At 45.0% G+C, this 23944-nt stretch overlaps 1 protein-coding gene across 1 annotated transcript in view; it reads right to left on the reverse strand.

The window, feature by feature from the left end:
* The window catches only part of FBXO34 (F-box protein 34), a 74117-nt gene extending 59531 nt beyond the window's left edge, over positions 1-14586 (reverse strand). The window contains exon 1 of the mRNA XM_061612503.1: positions 14243-14586. The gene's annotated coding sequence lies outside the window, so the exon portion shown is untranslated. The remainder of the gene's footprint in view (positions 1-14242) is intronic.
* Positions 14587-23944: the final 9358 nt, after the last annotated feature.

Here is a 23944-nt window from a genome sequence, read left to right on the forward strand (position 1 = left end):
CTCAAAAGTAATTGCTACAATTGCATTTTAGTTGCTTTTTTTAAACAAAAAATTGCCTGCAAGGTGCTGGCCTTGGCTGCTGCACATCTAAGTAGCCTAAAACATCATTAAAAATAAGCACCCACAGACACAGAGGGTAGTAGAATAATTATTTTTATCCATAAGATTAACAGAATGGCATAACAGAATCTCACATCCCCTCATCCCACCCCTAGCAATGATGATACCCCAACACACATATTTTTTGTATATATATATTGCCTCCAGCTCTTTTCTCCTTCCACTCCTGTCAATTTTTAAACAATTATATTCTCCACCCCGTCTCGCTTTCCACCTCCTCCCTCGTCACCTCCTAAGCACCCATAGAGCATGAAGGAAGAACAACGCTGCACAGAAGCCCAATTTGAAGCACATGATTTTTATTCACAAATCAGAGGAGCAGAAGACTTCCCCTGCTCCCCCCCCCCAAGTAATGCACAAAAGTAATGCTGGAAACATTACAATTATTCCTCAAAAGTAATGAAGTTACTACTCGTTCTATTACCAGAAAATGTAATGAAGTTACCCACTCGTTACTCAAAAAAGTAATAAATTACAAGTAATTCGTTACTTGTAGCTAGTTACTTCCAAGCTCTGCTCTCAGCTTCTTCAACACTCTCAAACCCCCTCACCACGTTAAGGGGGAACTACGAAAGCTGGACTCCATCGGAATAAATGCTCTGTTTCGGGCAGGCGTTCTCGTCATTCGTTTTTAATAGATCTCCAGATGGGCAGCTAAATCCTACGAGCAACTTGCGCCAAGGCAGCAGCTGAAGGAAGATGCCAGAGCAAAGCCCACCCCCTCTAACAGGCACGTTACTTTACCCGGGCCCTGAAGACAGCAGCCCAACACAAGGCTGTTCAGCAGACCCTGAGCAGACCTCTGGGATCAACGTGTGGCTTGTTCTTTCTTCCTTTCTTTTTTTACTACAATAAACAAGATTAAACTCTTCCTTAATAGTAGCAGCTCAGGCAGAAATGTCCAGTTCTGCCTGCATTTGGTAAGGAAAGGATAGGCAGGCTAAAACTCAAGCAGAGCTTCAGTTTTGGCTAGTTCAGGGCAGGGAGTAACGAAAACACAGCAACTTGCTTTGTTCCCCTCGACTGCTGCTACCAGAGGAAGGTGGGCACTGCTGGAGGGCGAATGAGCCGGACCAGCAGGTAGGTCAGCCACCGATTGAATAATAATGATAAACTTATAATAAACTTTAAATTATAAGCTGCCTATCTGGCCAATGGCCACTCTAGGCGGCGAACAATAAAACACGATAAAATACAATAATAAATATAGTCAGTGCAGTACAATACAAAGTTTACAGTATGATAGATTTATCAACATTTTAGTTCAAGGCTGATTCACCTTAGAGGTCTCAAAGGTTGCGAAGGCCTGATTAAACAGCCAAGTCTTCAGGCCCCGGCGAAATAGATCCAGGGAAGGGGCATGACGAAGATCTATTGGGAGGGAGTTCCAGAGCGAGGGGGCCGCCACAGAGAAAGCTCTCTCTCGAGTCCTCGCCAACCTAGCCACTTTAGTTGGCGGGACTGAGAGAAGGCCCTGCGTGGCAGATCTTGTAGGGCGGCTCAATTTGTGAAGGCAAGAACAAGGGAGTACCCAAGACAGTGTTAGATGGATGAGCACCGCACCTACTACAGTCATCCACAGGACTTCTAGCCATGCAGAGGTGCAGTTCAGGGCTCCTGCGTCAAACGTTTTGAACTACAACTCCTGTATCAACTGCGTTGAATTACAGCTCTCATCAGCCCCAACCATTCCAAATGATGGGAGTCATAGTCCAAAAGAGCTGGAGGGTGCCAAAGTTGGGAAAGGATAACACTGTGGTTGACCATCCTCTTCATGCTCTGCTGATGAGCTTCTGGAGGCCTCTGGCTGGCCACTGTTAAAACATTACGCCAGGTGGACACCAGTTTGACTTAGCAAAGCACTACTTCTGATCTCACGCCAACAGCAGTAGTCTTTCAGTAAACTCTACTTTTAGAATGCATGAGCAATCACTATGGTAGCTTGCACGGTCATTCAGCTGAATCTGTTTTGTCGGCAGAAGGGTTTGCAAGTTGCATAAGCACATGAATGAAGCATGTGAACAGGCTGGCCCTGTCATCGGCTGAATTTTGAATCACTCGTGTCCTCTCTAGCTCCCATCAAGGGAGGCAGAGGTTTGAGTTCAAGCACAAGCCAGCACACACAGCCTGGTGAATTACAACCAAGATCTTTTTTAAAACTGGCAGGAGCCCAACTTCAGCCATCACCTACATGAATTGTTTTGTTTTCGGTTTTTTTGCAGCTTGCAGCAGCTGTTACCATCGCCACGTTTTGTTGTTTTTAAAATCCTCATGACCTCAGCAGCATTATGCTCACTTTCCCCTACAAGTTATCTGGTTCTAATCAGCTGAACCTTTCCTGCAGCAGGGCGCCGTTCAATGTTATTGCTGAAGACTACAAACTTAAAAAGAGGACTACAGACAAAAGGTGGGGGGGAACAGCATTAGCAAAGCGGGAAGACAGCTAGGAAAAATCTTGGGTGTGGAGACAAAAAAGGGAAGGAAAGAAGGGGAGATAAGGGGAAATTGAGTATCTCTCTAGCCCAGTGGTTTTTAAACTGCATTCTGAAGAGTTCTGGGTTGGTTATGGAAGGGCCACAGCTGAGTGTTAGAGCATCTGCTTTTGCATGCAGGAGGTTCCTGGTTTAACTCTCGATATCTCTAAGCAAGGCTGGGAGAAACTCCTGCCCTGAAACCCTGCAGAACTGCTGCTACTCATTTTAGATAACATTGCATTCAGGGTGCTGGTTGCATGTACAACTTGGGCCCACGATACCTGAAAGATCGCCTCACCCCTTATATACCCAGTCGATCACTGCGCTCTGCAGGTGAGGGCCCCCAACAGATACCATCTTATCAGGAGGTCCGTCCCACACAACACAGGAATCAGGCCTTTAGGGTTGTGGCACTGACCCTTTGGAATTCATTCTCCTTAAATATTAAACAGGCACCATCTCCGTTGTCTTGTTGGTACCTGCTGAAGACCTTTCTCTTTCAACAAGCCTTTCAAGCAGAGACATTACCCCAGTCTGCGCTAGAATCTTAAAGATATTTTGCTTTTAAGATGTTTTAAGACATTTTAAAGATGTTGTAAGCATCTTTGTTTGCCACCCTGGGCTCCTTTTGGGAGGAGGTGTGGGATATATATTTGGTAAACAAACAAAACCACTGAGCTAGAAGGACAATTGGTCTGAATTTGTTATAAGGCAGCTTCCTAAGTTCCTCTGCTTATAAGTTTCCCAAGAGTGTCTCAAAGAGAAGATCGGCAATGGCGGATAAGCTTCCCTGCTTGTGCTGACCTACATCTGCAATGCAAGGCTTCAGAGGAGGAGGAATATGCCCTATTCCAAGATGCGCATTCAGTTCACACAGGGCAACAAAAAGACCTGGCCAATGCTCTACGTCAACTGGCTGTGCGTCACAGAATCTGCCCCAGAATCTTCTGCAGAGTGTAGCACCAAGAGCCAAATTAATGTGGAAGAAATTAAGCATTTTTATTTACTTAGTTATTACGATAATTTGTGTCACACCTTTCAGGATATAGATCCCTAGAAATACACGATTTGAAAACTGCACTATGCAACACCAAGCACTCCGTTATACCGCAAGTGCTCTGGAGGCAGGATCAGCCCTGTAGGTACCCCAAGACCTCAGGATGGGCCAAAGATCAAAATATTTATCTCCACTATAGTATAGAGAAGGGGTTCCCAAACCTTTCTCCCCCCAGAGACCACTTGAAAATTGCCGAGGATATTGGCAGACCACGTCATGATTTTTCTGCCTGCGGTAGCAATTGCAATGCGCTGTGCCAGGTGCCGTATGATTTTTAATTGTGTCTATTGCTTCTTTTCTTCCTTGCAATTGTATTTTATTGTATTACAATTTGCATTCTGTACAATTAAAGCTGTAACAGAACACAATAAAATATAAGAAACAAAACGAAGTAAGAAAAATACAATTAAAAATCAATATGAATATTTAATGAGAAGAAGCCACCTGCATGAAGCTCACGGACCTAGTTTGGGAACCTCCGATACGGAACAGCTCATGATGTTAAGACATGCTAATACTGCGTGGGAAAACAAGGAAATGTAGACAGGGTTTTCTGCCAGAAGTGGTCGGGGTTGCAAATGGTGCAATGCGCCCAACGCACGTATCCAACTGAGGTTCTTTTGGGATGCCAGGATAGCTTTCAAAAAAAAATGGTGGGTGGAGCTACAGTCCAAGGTACCATGATGCTTCCCTCAGTTGTAGCTGTGAGCAAGACTCCTCCACCTCCCCCATTCACCATTACGGTTCCCGCACTTGAAAGCTCCATGCCATAACTCAAAGCAAGCCAAAAAAACCTAAGCAGGAGAAGCAAAGTGATTTTCCAGTCCCCAGGCCAGACTATACATCAAAAAAGCCAAAACAATTTTAACAATTTTGTAAGTCGCCTAGAGTGGCCATTGGCCAGATAGGCGACGAAGAAATTAAATTTATTATTATTATTATTATTAAAACAGCTTCCAAAGGGTTGTACTCAACTATGCCCTACTCAGAATAGTAGTTAATTAATTACTGAAATCAATTAACCTAAGTTAGTCGTGTCTATTAACTTCAGTGGGACTATTCTGCGTAGGACTAGCACTGAATACCACACAAAGGCTTCAATTTAAGGCAGTTTCTGCAACGTGCATTGTCAAAGTCTGCTATGCAAGGTGCATAAGATAAGAAGTGCTAATTTTTATCAGCACTGATTCAAGGCTGATTCAATACATTTTTGGAAAATCCAAAATGGTACACGCCCACACACACATTCATTTTTCATTGGCAATCACTCATGACCGAGTAAGATTGTCTTCCAAAATAAAGTCTTTAACAGTGGTCCATAAGTAACTGTGGAGGCCAATCCTAGATCCACACAACCTCTCACAGCGAGGACATAGGTTTCCAGATGGAAGACAGTTGCGATGAGGATTTGTTTGACGTGCCTTCCACTTGGCTCGTTTGTCCCTTTCACTCTGTATTCATGCTTCTTCAAAGTCCATAGCACCATTGATAATGGCTGACCTCCATTTAGGATGCTCATGGGCCAAAGCTTCCTAGTTCACGATGCTCATGTTACATTTTTTTAGATTATTTTAAAGAACATCTTTAAACCTCTTTTGCTGTCCACCGATATTCTGTTTTCCATCGTTAAGTTGGGAGTAAAGTAGCTGCTCTGGAAGACAGTGATCAGGCATTCGAACAACATGGCCGGTCCAGCGAAGTTGATGTTGAAGGATTATTGTTTCAACACTGGTAGTCTTTGCTTCTTCCAAAACACTAACAGTAGTCCGTCTGTCTTCCCAAGTAATTTGCAAAAATTTCTGGAGGCAGCGTTGGTGGACTCTTTCAAGAAGTTGAGAGTGGCGTTTATAGATGGTCCATGTTTCACAGGCCTACTGTAAGGTCAGTAGTATGATGGCTTCGTAGATAAGCATTTTGGTCACCAAGCGAATATCCCGATCCTCAAATACTGTACGCTTCATTCGGGAGAATGAGGCACTTGCAGAGCTCAGATGATGTTGAATTTCAGTGTTGATGTCGGCTTTTATAGAGAGACGGCTGCCACATGCACACACCCCACTCCCATCTATGTAATATGGGGCACAAGCCACCACTGATATGGGCAAGGGCTCACACGTGGAAAACGCTCCAGGACCCAGATGTATGGATCAGATCTGCCACTCCCATTGTGCCATCTATGCTCCGACTCCAGGGAAGGGCTTTTAAAATGAGTAGGTCAACAGACAGACAGCCCTTAGGAAGTTAAGAAGAGCCCTGTTGGATCAAGCCAGTGGCCCATCTAGTCCACAGTCTTGTTCTCATAGTGGGCAGCCACATGCCTCTTCTGGGAAGCTCATAAGCAAGACCCGAGAGCAACACCACTCTGTCCATTTGCGATTCCCAGCAACTAGTATCCAAAGGCACATTGCCTCTGAAACCACAGGTAGAACATAGCCGCAGTCTCCCACCAAAGGCTGAGAAAATTCCAACCAGGGAATCGAGTCCGTTATGTTGGCAACAGCATTTTTTTCCCTCTGCCTAGCTATTCTTTTTGGGAAATAATGCAGTTAAGAAGGATAAGAGATGCAACAGACACAGTTAATTCAGCCCAACGCGCAGGCCTATTCTAGCTTTGCCACAAGTGCCATTCACTGCAAAAGGCACAGAAAAGCAAACATGTTTACGTTATTGTAACCTTTGAACCCACAAACTGCTCACAAACAAGGCAGGGCTGATGTAGGCTTGCTGGAAAACAAAGATCATGATCAACTGTCCTCAAGGAAAGAGCAAGTCTTTTGAACAGCAAATGGTGCCCCTGCGGTTTTCACACCTATGTTCTAGCTTGTACTGCAAGGAGCCAGATTCAAAGCCTCCTGTGTTTGGCTTCAAAGGATTCAAAATATCTGCTGGAAAAACCACTTAACATAACTCCCAAAGTTGTAAACAGGACTGGTTTGTGCGCATGGAGAAATTGCCATTGCCGGAGGGCATTTTGAAAAAGATACTTATTGTTAGCAATTCTACATTTCTCAAAACTGAAAGAAAATGTAGTTTATTTATTAATTATTTGATTTGTATCCCGCCCTTCCTCCCAGCAGGAGCCCAGGGCGGCAAACAGAAGCCCTAAAAACACATCAAAACATCATAAAAACAGACCCTAAAATACACCAAAACAAAACAACTTTAAAAACATGTTTTTTTAAAAAAAAAGCTTTAAAAACAGTTTTTTAAAAGGGTTAATAAAACATATTGTTTAAAATATATATATTAAAAAGCAATTCCAACAGAGACGCAGACTGGGATAAGGTTTCAACCTAAAAGGCTTGTTGAAAGAGGAAGGTCTTCAGTAGGTGCCAAAAAGATAACAGAGGTGGCGCCTAACTAATATTTAAGCGGAGGGAGTTTCATAGGGTAGGTGCTGCCACACTAAAGGTCCATGTCCTATGTTGTGCAGGACGAACCTCCTGATAAGATGGTATCTGTAGGAGGCCCTCACCTGCAGAGCTCAGTGATCGACTGTGTATATAAGGGGTAAGACGGTCTTTCAGGTATCCTGGTCCCAAGCTGTATAGAGCTTTGTACACCAAAACTAGAACCTTGAACTTGGCCCGGTAGCAAATGGGCAGCCAGTACAGTTCTTTCAGCAGCGGGGTGACATGCTGGCATTCTGCACCAGCTGCAAGCTTCCGGACCAACCTCAAGGGCAGCCCCACATAGAGCGCATTACAGTAATCCAGCCTGGAGATTACCAGTGTGTGGACAACAATGGTCAGGGTATCCCAAGTCCAGAAACGGCTGCAGCTGTCTCACTAGCTGAAGCTGGTAAAAGGCACTGCTAGCCACTGAGGTCACCGGGGCCTCTAGTGATAAAGATGGATCCAGGAGCACCCCCAGACTATGGACCTGTTCTTTCAGGAGTATGATCCCATCCAAAGCAGGCAACTGAACCACCAACCCACAGCGCCTCCATCTTACTAGGATTCAGACTCAGTTTATTGGCCCTCATCCAGCCCACCACCGAGTCCAGGCAGCGGTCCAGGGCTTGCACAGCCTCTCCCAATTCAGATGTTACAGAGAAAAAGAGCTGGGTATCATCAGCATATTGCTGACACCTCGCCCCAATGCTCCTGATGACTGCTCCCAACAGCTTCATATAGATGTTAAACAGCATGGGGGACAAGATATTACCCCGCAGCACCCCACAGCACAATAGCCAGGGGGCCAAAAGACAATCACCCAATGCTATTCTCTGAAAACAACCTTGGAGATAGTATCAGAACCACTGTAAAACAGTGCCTCTGATACCCATCTCACCAAGTCGGCCCAGAAGGATACCATGGTCAATGGTATCAAAAGCCACTGAGAGATCAAGTAAGAATAACAGGGTTGCACTTGCCCTATCCTTCTCCCGATAAAGGTCATCCATCAGGGTGACCAAAGCCGATTCAGTCCCAGAACCAGGCCTGAACCCAGACTGTAACGGGTCAAGATAATCTGTTTCATCCAAGTTTACTTGCAACTGCTGCGCCACAACCCTCTCAATCACCTTCCCTAAGAAGGGGGCATTTGCGACCGGTCGGTAATTGTCGCAGACCATCTTAATCTGCCCACCATTCCTGCAGGGGAGGATCGGAGCCATAAGTCTAAACAATCCACATCAAATAAGACTTGCCAGTAAAAGTATCATACGTAACATCTGGACAAAATGCTATATCAGACTAAAACTGGAGATGGCAAAAGGAAATCTTTTGCAGATGTATGCATGGAAATTTTAGGAACGTATCAATTGTATTGTACAAGATCATACCCTCCACTGCTTTAAAACTAAAACTGGATATAAGGACATAAGAAGAGCCTGTTGGATCAGGCCCTGGTCCATCTAGTCCAGCTTTCTGGTCTCACAGTGGCCAACTAGTGCCCGTGGGAAGCCCGCAAGCAGGACTCTCCCCTCCTGCGGTTTCAAGCAACTGATATTCAGAGCATACTGCCCATACTACGAAAGCAATCTGTGCCCTGTCTTTGTTTTCTAGAAGGGAGAGACTCTCACAAGACTGGGAAAAAGCAAGGTGAGCATAAAGGAGTGGTGTTGATTGTGTAATGACTGTTTGTCACACAAGATCTTATTTGGGCTGCCATATGTTTACTGAAAACCCAGCAAAAGCCACTGATAAGCGGTGTCATGCAACAGCAGGCATACACTGCATGCAATGCCAGCCTAGCTAGTGAATGACGCTCTTTCACTTCAGGGCTGTTTGGAAAGCTCCACAGGACACTCCTCCTCTCCTCAGCATTCAATATCCCAAACACACCCAGTCACTGAAGCAAACGATTATCCATTTATTAAAGAGGAAATGCACCGCAGAGAACTTGCAAGTTATGATTTCAAAGGCCAAACTCATTGCTAGTGAAAGTCCAGGGGCTAAGTGCCGTTTATGATACAAGCAAATGATATGACCGGGGGAATAAGAGGCAAAGGTAACGTTAGACTTGAGGAAGCTATAGATGCCATTAGAGAAACGCTGCAGTTTATTGACGACTGTCTTAAGGCTCTGCTCATACATAACACCAGATGTTCCACCCTCAGCTTATGTCAGCCCTGGGACCAACACTTTAGGATTAGAAGAGGCGTTCCATTCTCCCATCGTTTGCTTGTAAGCTGTTATCAGATGCTCTGAAGGCACCTGGTGGTGTACTTTCCATCTCTGAAGCTAAGCAGGTCTGGGCCTGACCAGACTACTACTGAGAAAGCAGCACATGAGGAGGAGGGGAATTGCTGCTTTATTTTTCATTTCCCTTATTCTCCAGACCGTGGCCGCATATTGCATTCATCATGCCTCAAGTCACCTGCTTAAGCCAGGCTCTGCCTGTCTGTTGAGAATTCTGAGGCTGTGAGCCCCAGCAAGCACTAGGCATGATGGGAGTTGTAGTTCAGCAACATCTGGATGGCCAAAGGTTCCCCACACATGGGTTAAAAGGATAACGTTCGCAGGGCAAGGAAGTGAGGTGGGTTGGAAAGATCCAAGTGCCTTTTAAAAATAGAGATCTCATATTCTTCCTCAATATTTTATTTATTTATTTATTTATTGGATTTCTTAGTCGCCCATCTGGCTGGCTAACCAGTCACTCTGGGCGACGTACAACATAAGCAAAATAGCACAAAATGACACATCAATACAATAACATTAAAATCTAAAAGCAATGATGTTAAAATCTAGCCCACCCCAAAGGTTTCCTCATATGGAACAGCAATATAATATCCAGCAAGAGTAATTTTCTCCTTTATATTAATTTTCTTCTTTATGACAAGAATTGTTCTATATTGCCAAAATGGCAATATAATTAAAACATATATTTTAAAACTTCTTGTTTTTGAAGTTAATTATCACTCATCCCTGAGTACTGTTCAAAGGACATTCTTTGACATCTACACATATCATTTTTATTCTGCATATTATGTGGTGAACACTCGATACACATCAGAGCCCAAATCACATCAATCCGTGTCTATCAAAAATAATTTTTGAGCCAAGAACTGCATCACAAAAATCTAGAGAGTGTGCCAGGTGGATCACTGTGTTCCCGTCCATTTGTGAGTCCAGGAGGTACAAATTAGGTTGGTTTGCTTTAAAAAGCAGACCAAATCAAATGGTTCGTCCATATTTCATTCCTGTCTTCTTCAGAACTCAAATTCATTCTGTGTTTAGGGATTTTGCTTTAATAGCCTTAACCCAGTTGTTGACCACCCTCCTCTGCCTTTTGAAGCCATTTCTCTTAAATCTCTCAAGCAGCACAACTGCAAACAGAGGCATGATTGTAGATAGTACTGCTGGTTTCACAGCTTATCTATGCTTCTTCTTTTAGCTGAGGAATTAAACTGCAAAGTTTAATTGATCCCACATATGGAATTGGAATTGCCAATTACCAAACTAGAACTTATGATAACTCTACATTAGTTGACAATGCATATACACATTCTACAACAGAATACATATGGCTCTCAAGTGTTACTGCTTGTGAATTGGTAGGCACTGGGTGAACTTGCACACAAAGGAACCCTTTGCATTCTCACATCCTACTCAGCAACCTGGGGTCGCATTCTTCCATTGGTTAATAAAAGATTCAGGCTGGCACCTGAATAGCATCTTCTGCGCCACGACTGAAAATGCACATCACAGACATTCTTCAAGCCTCAAACACCAGAGCAGGCACCACCAGCTACTGTCATCATGCCCTCTGTTTAAAAAATGCATAAGCACATCTAACCATGCAATTAGTATGAGCGTGACACAGAGGGTTTTAAGAAAAGGGAATTTTAAAGAGACACTAATGTGCTGAATATTTAAAACATGATGCTGTCTCACTCCACGCACACTGTGCTGAGCACATTACAGAGCACGATCAGTGAATTCAGAAGTGTCATTGCGCATCTGACGACACTGTCCAATCCAGTTCCACAATACCTTCTTTATGTAACTGTCGCACAGCAATGAGACAGAGGAAAGAGAACAAAATTGATCACACAAGTGCAAAAACATTTACAGCACTTCTTTTAAAAATGCCTACTGCATTTTAATGGACTGCATTTACACAAGAACAGCACCCATCTAGAAAACATGGCTACCAATACTTAAAGCATTGTACCACCAGTTTGCATGGCATGAAATTCATTTCAACGTTAGGCAGTTCGTGATGGGCAGAAACTGGCAAGAACCAGCTTGTACATTCAGTTGAATCAAACGGTAACACTTTTCCTGGTCTGAACTACTTCAGGCTGCAGGTGGGGATGGCGTCTTTTAATGCTCAGTTATGAAAGGTATCTAGCATGTCAGGAAGAAGGGTTCAGTCTAGGTTACTTCCAGACATAGCTTTGGTGCTTTTGACACAATTGTAAGACCTTTCGGGTATGAACCAAGGTAGTGCTTTTATCTCTCTTGGTTAGAGATACAGCTTTTTTTTTTTTAATGATATCCTTCATGATAGAGTACAACCCCATCATTCTTCATTATCTAGTCACCCAAGCATCATTACCTGCTATGGAGTTCCCAAAGCGGTTTGTCAACATCATCTCATTTTACCTGAAAACTATAGCAGGACTGCAGAGAGGAAAGAAACAAAGATTGTCAACTTAGCTCCTTAAAGAGAAAATATGTGGACTGTACAGCCTCCCTCTAATGCTAGAGTGAAAGTGACAGGTCACCTCCACAACCAGCCCCCATACAGTTTCAAGGTGGGGGGGAAATGATGTGTAATTGCCAAATTCTTTATCAGTTTTTCCCCTTCTGTTTTCATCTGACAGCCCTTGGAGGAAAAGGAACAGACAGGTAAAGTTCCCCCTGGAACAGCAATAGCAATTGCAGGTTTACTTTAAATCGAAAGGGCTGAATGGCTGAAGGTCCCTCAGCAGAAGTGGCCATAGGCAGTTCTGTAAAAGGGGAAGAAGGGAGAACAGTGAAGTTTCCCCAGAATAGCGAGCTCTTCTGAAGTAGTCAGCCCATTGCGTAGGACCACCTATTGCACAAGGAGCTTTGAAGAATGCTCATGTTTGTGTAGCATTATAAAATGGAAATGGACTGCCGTCAAGTTGATCCCGACTTATGGCGACCCTATGAATAGGGTTTTCATGGTAAGTGGTATTCAGAGGGGGTTTACCATTGCCTCCCTCTGAGGCTAGTCCTCCCCAGCTGGCCAGGGCCTGCTCAGCTTGCCACAGCTGCACAAGCTAGCCCCTTCCTCGTCCACAACTGCCAGCTGGGGGGCAACTGGGCTCCTTGGGACTCTGCAGCTTGCCCACAGCTGCACAGGTGGCAGGGCACGTAACCCCTGAGCCACTCACTGTGGGGGTGATCTTTAGCTGGCCCTTGACATCCAGGAGACACGAGCTGAGATTTGAACTCACAGACTCTGGACTCCCAGGCAGGCTCTCCTCCCCAATGTGCTATACCAGCTGTCTTCAAAAACATAATTCCTCTTTTATTCTCTAGGAGCAATGCCACACACCTGCAGCCACACACAATCCAGAATAACGCATTTACCTCCTGATTCCACTGAACGCATTAACTGATCCTATCATAAGTCATGGAACTCTTCATGTCAACAGAGATGCATCAGAGAAACTCTACCATAGGATATAACCTAATCAGCCACCATCTTGGGTTCCCTGTAAGTCAAACCAAAAAGAGATGCCCAAATATATCTTAAATGCAGCCAAGAGAGGAAGGAAAAGAGTAAAAATGGAGGCCGCACACCACAAAGAAAACCTACTGAGGACGTACCGCTCCTTCCCTAAACTGTATTTCGGAAAGAAGCAGATGACACGTCACATATGCTAATTACCTGTTCAGGTAAGAGAAAAATCATGTACACAAAACATAGAGAGCTTTCCCTATGCTCACGCAGGGAAACTGAAGGGCAAAGTTATCCTAGCTCCTTGCAATCTTCGGAAACAAGTCCATTAACTGTATGCAGACACAGGGAAAAAAAAGTCACATCAACATGAACATACAGCGCAGTTCTAACCATGTCTACTCAGACGCAAGTCCCATTGAAGTCGACAGGGCTTACTCCCAGGTAAGTGGAGTTAGGGTTGCAACTTTCATGCTTCTTTCTTTCAAGGAAGTGCATTCAGTGTTGCAAATTCAGGATGCCAGAAGAAACCCTTAGGAGGTCATGGGCTGGCAATTTCCTAATCCAGCTGACATTTCAAACTAGTCAGAGGACCCAGATGATGGCACAAGGAGGTCTTTGCAATTCTAGAAGGGGGGGGGAGAGAAAAGGATAACACCTCTGCTCTTGCATCCAAGGGACAGGCTTGACTTAGGGGCAACTCCAAATATGAATGGGCACAAAGCAATTCCGAAAGCCTAGATATCAAGTCTTAAAGAAGTGTGAGGAGGGGAAACGAGCCAACCAACCCCCCCCTTCTGAAAATAGAAAATCTCTCCATCAGCCCAACAAGATGACTTCCAAATCTTGCAAGCAGCAGCAGCAACCGCCCCAACCCTACATTCCCCACCACGATAAAATCCTAAATATAGGGACCCTCCTATACTGAAGCCTCCTGCGCCCCACCTGCACTCCCAATCTTCAAGGCAAAGGCAGCCCCAATTGTACAGATCCCTCTTAAACCAAAAGCCCTTAACATGGAGGAGTTCGAGAAGGAGGTCCAGATCCCAAAGGATGGGGAGCCCCACATACGACTTTTTTGATGCTGGAGCTACACGAACCTCGCACCCCAAAATCAAGTGCGGAGGGCAAAAAAAAAATTCCAATTCCCAACCCTGAACCCAGACAAGACCTCACAAAAAAGGGACCCCACCTCAAATATCCCCACAGTGAAGCAGAATCCCCCATCCCAAACCTATAGCCTCCCCCCACCCCTGAAAAAAAAAGCAGCAAAACCTCGCATGTGTGACAGACCCGCTTATAACCTGAAAACCAGAGAATTAGGGGGGATCGGGGGGATCTAGGCGGCCCTCACCCCCCCAGTTACCCTTGAGCTATGGGGTGGGGGGAGAGAAGAGCCCCCTCCCTCTCACACCCAAGGCCCGAGGAGGGCACGGGCCCGAGAAAGAGAGTCCCCTGCGCGGGCCCTTCCTCGAGCGGCCTACCCTACCTGGCGAGGGGCGAGCTGAGTCGGCGGCTCGCGGGGCCTCCTCGGCTGCTCCTGCCGCCTCTGCTATTTGCTGCTGCTTGCTGCTGCTTCCTCCCCCGGTGCTACCTTGGCCGACGTCTCCTCCGTCCCCTTCCCTCGCTCGGCCCCTACTCGGCGGGGAGGAGCCGCGGCCGCGGCCGCGGCCTCTTCGCCAATCCAGGCCCGGGGCGGAGCAGCGACGCCGAGTAAGGACCGCCCGATCGCCTGCCGGGGAGGGGTTCAGGCAATGCAGGCTGCAAGTGGCGCCGGGCCAAGCGAGGCAGCCTCCGACCTGCAGCAGGCCTCGCCGGCTTCCTTCGGCTCCCCACCCCTGCCGCCGCCGCCGCCCTCCTCCTCCTCCTCAGTCGTGCCAGGGACCGACAGAGCGGCCCTCCCTTCCCCTCCGGCTTCAGGCTGAGCGCCAGGCGCAGCCCGGCACGCACGCCACCCTCAGCACAAGCAGGCACGGGGGATCCAGCGCCAAGGGCCAGGAACGTACCGGCCTTCGAGCCAGGCTTAAAAGCGAGAGGGCGGATCGGCTTTCATGCCAGGTTGCAGTGGCAGCTTTTTCTAGCCAGGTGCCCACCTTAGAGCCAGGCTTTTTGAATTTTTATTTTTTTACAGGAAGGTGATGCTCATTTTCATGTCAAATGCAATCCCAGGTTTTTCAAGCCAGGTGCTCACTCTGAGAGCCGGGCTGGCACCGGCTTTCTGAATTAAGAAAAAAAAATAGGAAGGTGATGCCCATTTTCATGTCATTTGCAGCCCCAGCGTTTTCAAGCCAGATGCTCACCCTTAGAGCCAGGCTGGCGCCAGCTTTTTAAATTTAAAAATAAAAAGGGAAGGTGATGCCTGTTTTCATGTCATTTGCAGTGACAGCTTTTTTAAGCCAAGTGCCAACATTAAGCCAGGCGTCAAAGGAAGAGGGTGAGGTCTTTTAATGCCAGTTCAATGAACTGGCAGTGGCTGACCAGGAACAAGACCTTGGGGTTGTAGTGGATAGCTTGATGAAGATGTCGACCCAGTGTGCGGGAGCTGTGAAAAGGGCAAATTCTATGCTAGGAATCATTAGGAGAGGTACTGAAAATAAAACTGCTGATATAATGCTGTTGTATAAATCTATGGTGCAGCCACATTTGGAATACTGTGTACTGTTCTGAAAGCCTCACCTCAAAAACAATATTGTAGAGTTGGAAAAGGTTCAGAAAAGGGCAATCAAAATGATCAAGGTTTATTTATTTATTTTATTTATTATTTTATTTATATCCTGCCCTTCCACCCAGTAGGAGCCCAGGGCAGCTAATAAAAGCACTAAAAACACTTTAAAACATTATAAAAACAGCTTAGAGAAAAGGCAAGTCAGGTGACATGAAAGAAATGTTTAAATTATGTATGGCATGGGAAAAGTGCCTAGAGAAAAGTTTTTCTCCTTCTCTCATAACAATAGAACTCCTGGGCACCCAGGGAAGCTGCATGTTGGAAGATTAAGGGCAGACAAAAGAAAGGACTTCATGTAGCGCGTAGTTAAACTATGGAATTTCCTCCCACAAGAAGCAGTGATGGCCATCAACTTGGATGGATTTAAAAGAGGATTAGACAAATTCCTGGTGGATAAGGCTATCAGTGGCTACTAGCCATGATGACTATGCTTGGCCTCCACAGTCAGCAGTATCCTTCTGAATACCAGTTGCTGGAAACTGCAAGAGGGGAGAGTGCTCTTGCACTCAGGGTCCTGCTTGTGGGCTTCCCATGGGCAATTGGTTGGCCACTGTGAGAATAGGATGCTGGACTAGATGGGCCATTGGTCTGATGCTCTTCTTATGTTCTTAAGTCCCAATCCCAGCTTTTTCAAGCCCAAGTGCCAACCTTAGAGCCAAGCTGGTACCAGCTTTTAAAAAGAAAAGATGATATACCAACTTCAATGCCAGTTGCAGCCCCAGCTTTTTGAATGCCAACTGTCAACCTCAGAGACAAGTTTAAAAACAAGAGGATGCCAACTTTGTCAGGTTTCAATACTAGCTTTTAAAGCTAGGCACCAGCCTAAGACCCAGGCTGGTATCAGCTTTTTTTAAAAGCAAGATGATACCGACGTTAATGCTAGTTGTAGTACCAGCTTTTTTAAGCCAAGTGCCAGTCTCAGAGCCAGGCTGGCTGATCTGCTTCACTGTTAACTGCTGAGGAATATTCTAATGTTTAGCCAAAATCTGCTTCTCTGTAAACTCCACCCTTTGGTTCTAGTCAGAACATAGGAAGCTGCCTTAAACTGAATCAGTCCACTGACCCATCTAGCTCAATACTGTCGACTCTAGTTTCTCCAGGCTAAATACACCCAGGACTTCAATCGTTCTCCAAAGGACTTGATTTCTAGACACCTCACCAGCCCGGTCACCCTCTGCTGGACACGCACTAGCTGATCATTGCCCATAGAATGTGACATCCAGAACTGGACACAGGACTCCAGATGTGTCCTGACCAGTGCAGAATCAAGTGGATCATTACTTCTGGTATCAGATTATTTATCAGAAGATGCCAGCTTTGATGCCTGCTTTGTTAAAGCCAGGTGCCAACCTTAAACCCAGCTTTATTTATTTATTTATTTATTATTTAATTTGTATCCCACCCTTCCTCCCAGCAGGAGCCCAGCGTGGCAAACAAAGCGCTAAAAACACTTTAAAACATCACTAAAACAGATCTTAAAATACATTAAAACAAAACAGCATTAAAAACATTTAAAAAAACAACTTTAAAAAAGGGTTAAAAACATTATTAAAAAACATATTAAGCAATTCTAACACAGATGCAGACTGGGATAGGTCTCAACCTAAAAGGCTTGTTGAAAGAAGAAAGTCTTCAAAAGGCGCCAAAAAGATAGCAGGGATGGAGCCTGCCTAATATTCAAAGGGAGGGAATTCCGCAGGGTAGGTGCTGCCACACTAAAGGTCCGTTTCCTATATTGTGCAGACAAACCTCCTGATAAGATAGTACCTGCAGGAGGCCCTCACCTGCAGAGCGCAGTGATGGACTGGGTATATAAGGGATAAGACGGTCTTTCAGGTTTCCTGGTCCCGAGCTGTATAGGGCTTTGTACACCAAAACTAGAACCTTGAACGTGGTCCGGTAGCAAATGGGCAGCTTTGTACCAACTTCTCTTTTTTTACACAAGGCACTAATCGTAGAGCCAGCCTGATACCACGTTGTTGTTTTTTATGCATGATGCCAATCAAACCAAGAATGATACCGGCTTCTTCCCACCCCCAAAGCAAAGGGCTTTTCACACCAGGCTGCTACCAGGTTTTGTGAGGGGGTTTTGTGTGTGTGTGTGTTTTAATGTAAGGTGCTAACCTTAGAGATAGCCTGATACAAAATGCACAGCATTGCGAATCCACTGTTAAAAGAATGGTCTGCATATTGTATAACTTTCCCCAGCCATTTGGCCTCTCAGCATTACAGCCTTTCCCAGGAATCAGGTAAACAAGAGATAGAATTACAGTCCTATCTTATCACTGTCCAAGGAAGAAGTTAGATTCTGTCAGAGTAATTAGGGGAATTAGCCAAACCACTGCAGCTCTTGTGTGGGCAGCAGATTATTTAATTATTGCACTTATCAAGGCTTTCATGGGTGTATGCCACCTTATCGCCTTGCTGTTTGCTTTAACCATGAAAACAATTGCCTGCAGACACTGCACATAGCACCCCAGTTTTCCAAGATCAGCTAAAAGCCACGTGAGTGGCGCCATTTGCCTCAAGCAGCGGGCAGGCCAAAGGTGCTGAGAGCAATAATCTTTGCCACTGCTCTGAAGTCATGCTGCACTGTTTGGACAATGGTTGAAGAAAACGGAATATCAGAGGACAGCAAAAGAGGTTTAAAGATGTTCTTAAAGCAAATCTAAAAAAAATGTAACATGAGCATAGAGAACTGGGAAGTCTTGGCCCATGAGCGTCCCAAATGGAGGTCAGCTATTATCAACGGTGCTGTGGACTTCAAAGAAGCACAAATACAGGGCGAACGGGACAAACGAGCTAAGTGGAAGGCACGTCAAACAAATCCCCATCACAACCATCTTCCTTCTGGAGACCTATGTCCTCACTGTGGGAGGCTGTGTGGATCCAGAATTGGCCTCCACAGTCACAGACCCACCGTTAAAGACCTTATCTTGGAAGACAATCTTACTCGGCCATGAGTGATCGCAAATGAATGAGTGAAGAGTTCTGCTGAGTCAGACCCAAAATCTGTCTTGTCTAGCAGCAGTGACCACTTGGAGAAGCAGTACATGGAGGCCACAGCCTTCTTTGGTTGTTTGGCTCCAGTAGCTGGTATCAAGACATACTGGTACTAAACATGGAAGTTCTGTTGCCATCGCTTAATACCCAGGTGAAAATACTTGTGTCTGTTTACACCACTTGGAAAAAAATGTTTAATTGGTTCTGCCTTTTGGCTTAAGATTCTTCAGAATGGCACAAGCTCTACCCTCATGGAAGGGCCCTCAGCAAGTAACAGAGCACGTGCTTTGCATAGAAGTCCCATCTTCAGTCAGTGGCATTGCCACTTAAAAGAATCCCGGTGGCAGGTAACGGGAAAGACTTTTTTCTGTCCAACACTCTGGACAGCCGTGGCTAGTCAGAGTAGGCAACACTGGCTAGATGGACCAATGGTCATTATAAGGCAGTTTCATATGTTCTAAACTGGTTGATCTCTGTTGCTGTTGAGCCTCCTGGTTGTTTGTGTGCCTTCTGATCAGTTTAAGCTAAGTGTAATTAATTATTATGTACTTCTTTGCCATTGTTGACCCTTCAGGGGATCTGCTGGCAGCTGTACCATTCTGGAAATGGAAAGATTCCTTACAACGTAGTCCATGGTGTATTGTTCCTGTGGTGGTATAGCCTCTGATATTGATTACCTGGGCTAATGTATGGCACAGAATGTTCAAGAACATTTCAACCAGTCTGCTTCTGTGTTGGAATTTCTTTTTAATATGCTTTTAAACCTTTTTTAAATGTGTTTTTAACCTTTTTTTAAAATGTCTTCAAATCTTTTTTTTAAAAAAATTTGTTTTTAAAGTTGTTTTGTTTTAGTTAATGTCTGTTCTTATGATGTTTTAAATAATTTTTAGTGCTTTTCTTTGCCGCCCTGGGCTCCTGCTAGGAGGGAGGATAGGATATAAATCAAATAATAAACAAATAAATAAATAAACCACTCGGGGAATAAAGCTATCAGAATGTTTTACAGTCCAACTTCTATTAATGAAAGGAAGAGCATCAGCTATCTGCTGGGTCAGTTTCGCAGCATTATCCCAATTAACATAAAGGTTGAGCTCTTGCAGAGCTTGCAGATGAGCCGAGCTGTCTTGCTAAAATCTTATAGCCCAATATATACTCACTCAGAATAAAGTCCCACATTGTCCAATGGCATTTATGCCTCGCAAAGGTGCATGCAGAATTGCAGCCTTAGCATCCCAACACACAAAACGCTTCAAATGTTTGTACCTCCCCTGCGGGACGGGGCTTAATTACAACCCATTACCGTTTCAAAGCACACCTACACTACACTGACCACTAAGAGTAGATGAGTGGATTATACAGAGATGGTTGCACCGATCCTGAAGTGCAAACATCAAGAGAATTTAGCATCCATCTTGGAATCTGGACACTTCCCTGTGGAGGAGCAATTGCTTTTCATACTGCCCTTTCCCAACAGGAGCCCTCCAGACATTTTGGACTGCATCTCCCATCAGCCCAGCCAGTGGTAGCTAGTGCTGATGGGAGTTGTAGTACAGAATCCCTGGGAGGCACCAGGTTGGTGAAGGCTGCTTTGCACTCCACTCCTACAATGGAGTCTCAGTGCTGTCCTACTGATTGTCCTCCGCAACAAATATATTCTTCCTCTGCCAGTGGGACAGTGTGTCCTGTCTGCGACAAGAGTTCTCTCTATCCAATCAATCTCGGCAGCCACAGCCAGTAAAAAAGAGTTAGGAAAAGGCTAGAGGGGTTCACGTCCTGGTTCCTTTTGAGCAAGAGAAAGAGCTGCCCATAACATAACTATTGAGAAATCCAGGGTTTTAGTATAGTTGTGAGTATACAGCAGTGGAGCCAGCCAGAAACCAAATGATGATGATGATGGACTGCCTCCAGGTCGATTCCGACTTATGGCGACCCTATGAATAGGGTTTTCATGGTAAGTGGTATTCAGAGGGGGTTTACCATTGCCTTCCTCTGAGGCTGAGAGGCAGTGACTGGCCCAAGGTCACACAGTGAGCTTCATGGTTGTGTGGGGATTCGAACCCTGGTCTCCCAGGTCGTAGTCCAACACCTTAACCACTACACCACACACACCAAAAGCTAACATCAAAGAGTGACATTCCTGATATTTCTTATTCAAGTCTTTGCATGGAAAAAGTGATGCCACAACTGCAGGAACTTAACATCCCATGTATGCCCGCTCGATCTCACACTGTTGCAGGTGCTGCACAATACTCATTCTGCAGTTGTAAAAAAAACACCGATCTTTTAGCGGGGCAGCACCCACACTTTAGACCTCCCAGCCTGCTGACATCAGGCTGGCGCCTTCACTGTGCTCTTTCCAGCACCTGCTGAAGATATTTTTGTTTAGGCAAGCCTATCCTGACTTGTAGAAGTTACATGGGTTTTAATCTGTGTTAGCTTATTGTTGACTACAGTTTTTGAATGTTTTTAAATACCTCTTTTTAACCGTCGTTTATTAGTACACTGCTTTATGGTTTTTGTAACTGATCTGAGGTGTATACGTTTTGTTAAATAAAATAAATAAATAAATGTGGCTGTCCGTTTAGTTACAACAGCCCTGCAAAGTACCTGGTTGTTTTGGGGTTTCTGTCAAAAATCCTCTATTCAGAACACCTTTCAGGTTACAGCAAAGAACAGCTTATTTAAACTGCCCTCTCGGACTATCCCCTGGCTCATATCCTGCACTTAATACAGGAGCTTTGTGATCCAATGACCTGCATGCAATTTGGAATGTCTAAAAATGATACATATATATATACCCACACACACAGTAAGGCCCAAGTTGGGAAGCGCAAGAACACCTATTTCTACTATCTTTTGGATGGGAAAGGTCACACTGCCACCCTATCCTAACTATGGTCACATCCACACTATACATTTTTAACTATTATTTATTACATTTATACCCCACCTTGCTTTTTTCATGAAACCCAAGGTGGCTTACATATGGTTCCCAGGTGGTCACCCATCCAGGCACTGGCCAGACCCAACCCTGCTTAGCTTCAGCAGAGTGCTGGCCTCATGTGCCTTCAGACCATAGCCTAATCCACATGGCTCTCTGCAAAGAATCCTGGGAACTGTAGTTTTCCCATCACAGAGCCACAATTCCTATCACCCTTAACAAATGGCGGTTTCGAGGATTCTTGGGGAAAAGCCGTGCGCTTTAAATGTATGGCATGGATGTGACTTTAGCTAAAATCCTGGATTCTGCCTGTCTGAGTCCATGCCTCTTGAACCTCCCTTGATTCTCTTAACTGAGTGTTTAGTTCATAAGATCGAAACCCTCCTAATCCTTATAACCTGCTCTACCTAAATCCAAGTAGGCATAACTGAAAAAACCAGTGGCAATAATCAGTGGTAGAGCATCTGTCTTGCATGCAGAAGGTCCCAGGTTCAATCCCTGACCTTTCCAGGTAGGACTAGGATAGAATCTGTCTGAAACCTGGGAGGGCTGCTGTCAGTCAGAGCAGACAGTAGAGTTAGATGGACCAATGGTCTGATTCAGTCTAAGGCAGCTTCCTACGTTCTTAACGCTTAGCCTTCCCTAGTTTACCACTGTCCCGGTTGATTCCCATGTCATATTCTAGATTATAGGCCTCCCAGCACAGGGACTATGCCCATCAACTGGGCTAGATAAATAGCAATTATTCTCCTGTGTTTTCTGTGCCCTCTCCAGGTCTGCTCCAGAGGGTTGGGGGAAACCCCAGAACAGATTTAGGGAGTGTGTGGGGAAGGAGAGGCTTTGGGGGATGACCCCTAGACTTCCACAACCTGCCCACCTTCCAGGTTGACGTTACTAAGCTGGGTGTGTAAGGGGTATTTTAAAGTCACTGGCCTCTGCTATAACTCAGAGGTATCCAATATGGTGCCCTCCAAATACTGTGAACCTACATCAGCTGCAGCCATGAGCAGCAGATGATGGGAATAAAAGTCCAGCAACGTCTGGAGGGCACCACTGTGGCTACCTCTGCTACAACCTGCTGGAGATTTTGTGAGAGGGACGGTTTTGTATTGATTTACTGCTGGAAATCCAAGAAGTCATTGACAGAAAGTGACCAGATTTGGTGTTGTGTCATTTTGCCACAAGGGAAGAAATGGAGGATGGGTCAGTCCAAGGTGTGTTGATGCAGGTAAGATGAGTTTGAAGATGGAGAACCACCAAATGGCTCTAGTATGGCAGAGGTGCCCCAGTTCTGGTACTCCATCCTTCTGGAGGCATGGGTGGTCACGTTGCTGTTGGGAGTTCACAGAGGAATTTACCTGTTTTCTTCAGCTCTTGGTGGCTATGGTTAGATTGTTTTGGAGCATTGAGTTTGTTCTGCAGTAGTGATTTGTGGTTTAATTATTGATATTGAAATATTATGGTTTTACATCGTGGTCTTATTATTGATACTGATGTTTGCTGATATTTAATCATATTAATTAATCATATTGATGGTGATATGATTTGTAATTTGCAATGAGCGACTCATTTATTTGTATGTAATCCGCTTTGAGGTCACTCGTGACAAAAGCAGTATATAAGCTCAAATAAATAAAAATACATCAAATAAAGCACTTGATGGCTGCTAGGCATGATGGCTATATGCGACCATCAGGATCACCAGGATTGCTTCTCAATACCAGCAGCAAGTGAACATATGCAGAATAGGGCTGTTCTCTCCACATCCAGCTTGTGGGCTCCCTAAAAAGTAGGAAACAGGGCACCGGACTAGATGAACCAGCAGGGCTCTTTCATTACTGAAACTCAAACTACAGTTTTTCAGTTTTATCAATTTGTTTTCCAGTGAAATGCAGTTGGAGAGGTTGCAAAGGCAATCACGGCAGTGGCACTGGAGGAGAGAGGACTGCAGCACTCCGGTGAGAAAGCTCTAGACTTGCACCACAGAACTAATCATAAATTGCCTTGGTGTATGTTGAGTAGCCAAGGCATTGCCTTCCATGGTTACAAGCGCCTGTCTTTTAATAGTATTTGACAGGCGCATGCTTTGTTTTGAACTTGCCAAAGCTGGAAGCAAACCTGATTTTAAGGAGAATGAAAAATATCTAATCATGCAAGTAACAATGACACACAGGACACTTAGCCCCCCCCCCCCGCCATCTCAAAACCACTTTTGCGGGCAAAGCTATTGCCGACATGAGAAACACAAGGGAAAACATATTTTGCTTCATGCTAGTGACTGTGGAGAGCGTAGAAGAGGAGAAATGTACAAACACTCAAAGCATTGATTCAAAGACGGAGGTCCTGGCCAACAGATTCAGTCGCGGAATGCCTTCTACTGTACTATCAAGGAACATGTTACCATAGAGACTGAGAGGAAATTATTTTGCCAAAGTGCCAGGGGAGGGGGGGAAATTGTTCAAAAGAATAGTTGTGTGGATTAATTGCAGGCAGCCATCCAGTCTGTGATCAGAAATGAATGA

The sequence above is a fragment of the Rhineura floridana genome, chromosome 2 (assembly GCF_030035675.1).
Source record: "Rhineura floridana isolate rRhiFlo1 chromosome 2, rRhiFlo1.hap2, whole genome shotgun sequence".
NCBI lineage: Eukaryota > Metazoa > Chordata > Lepidosauria > Squamata > Rhineuridae > Rhineura > Rhineura floridana.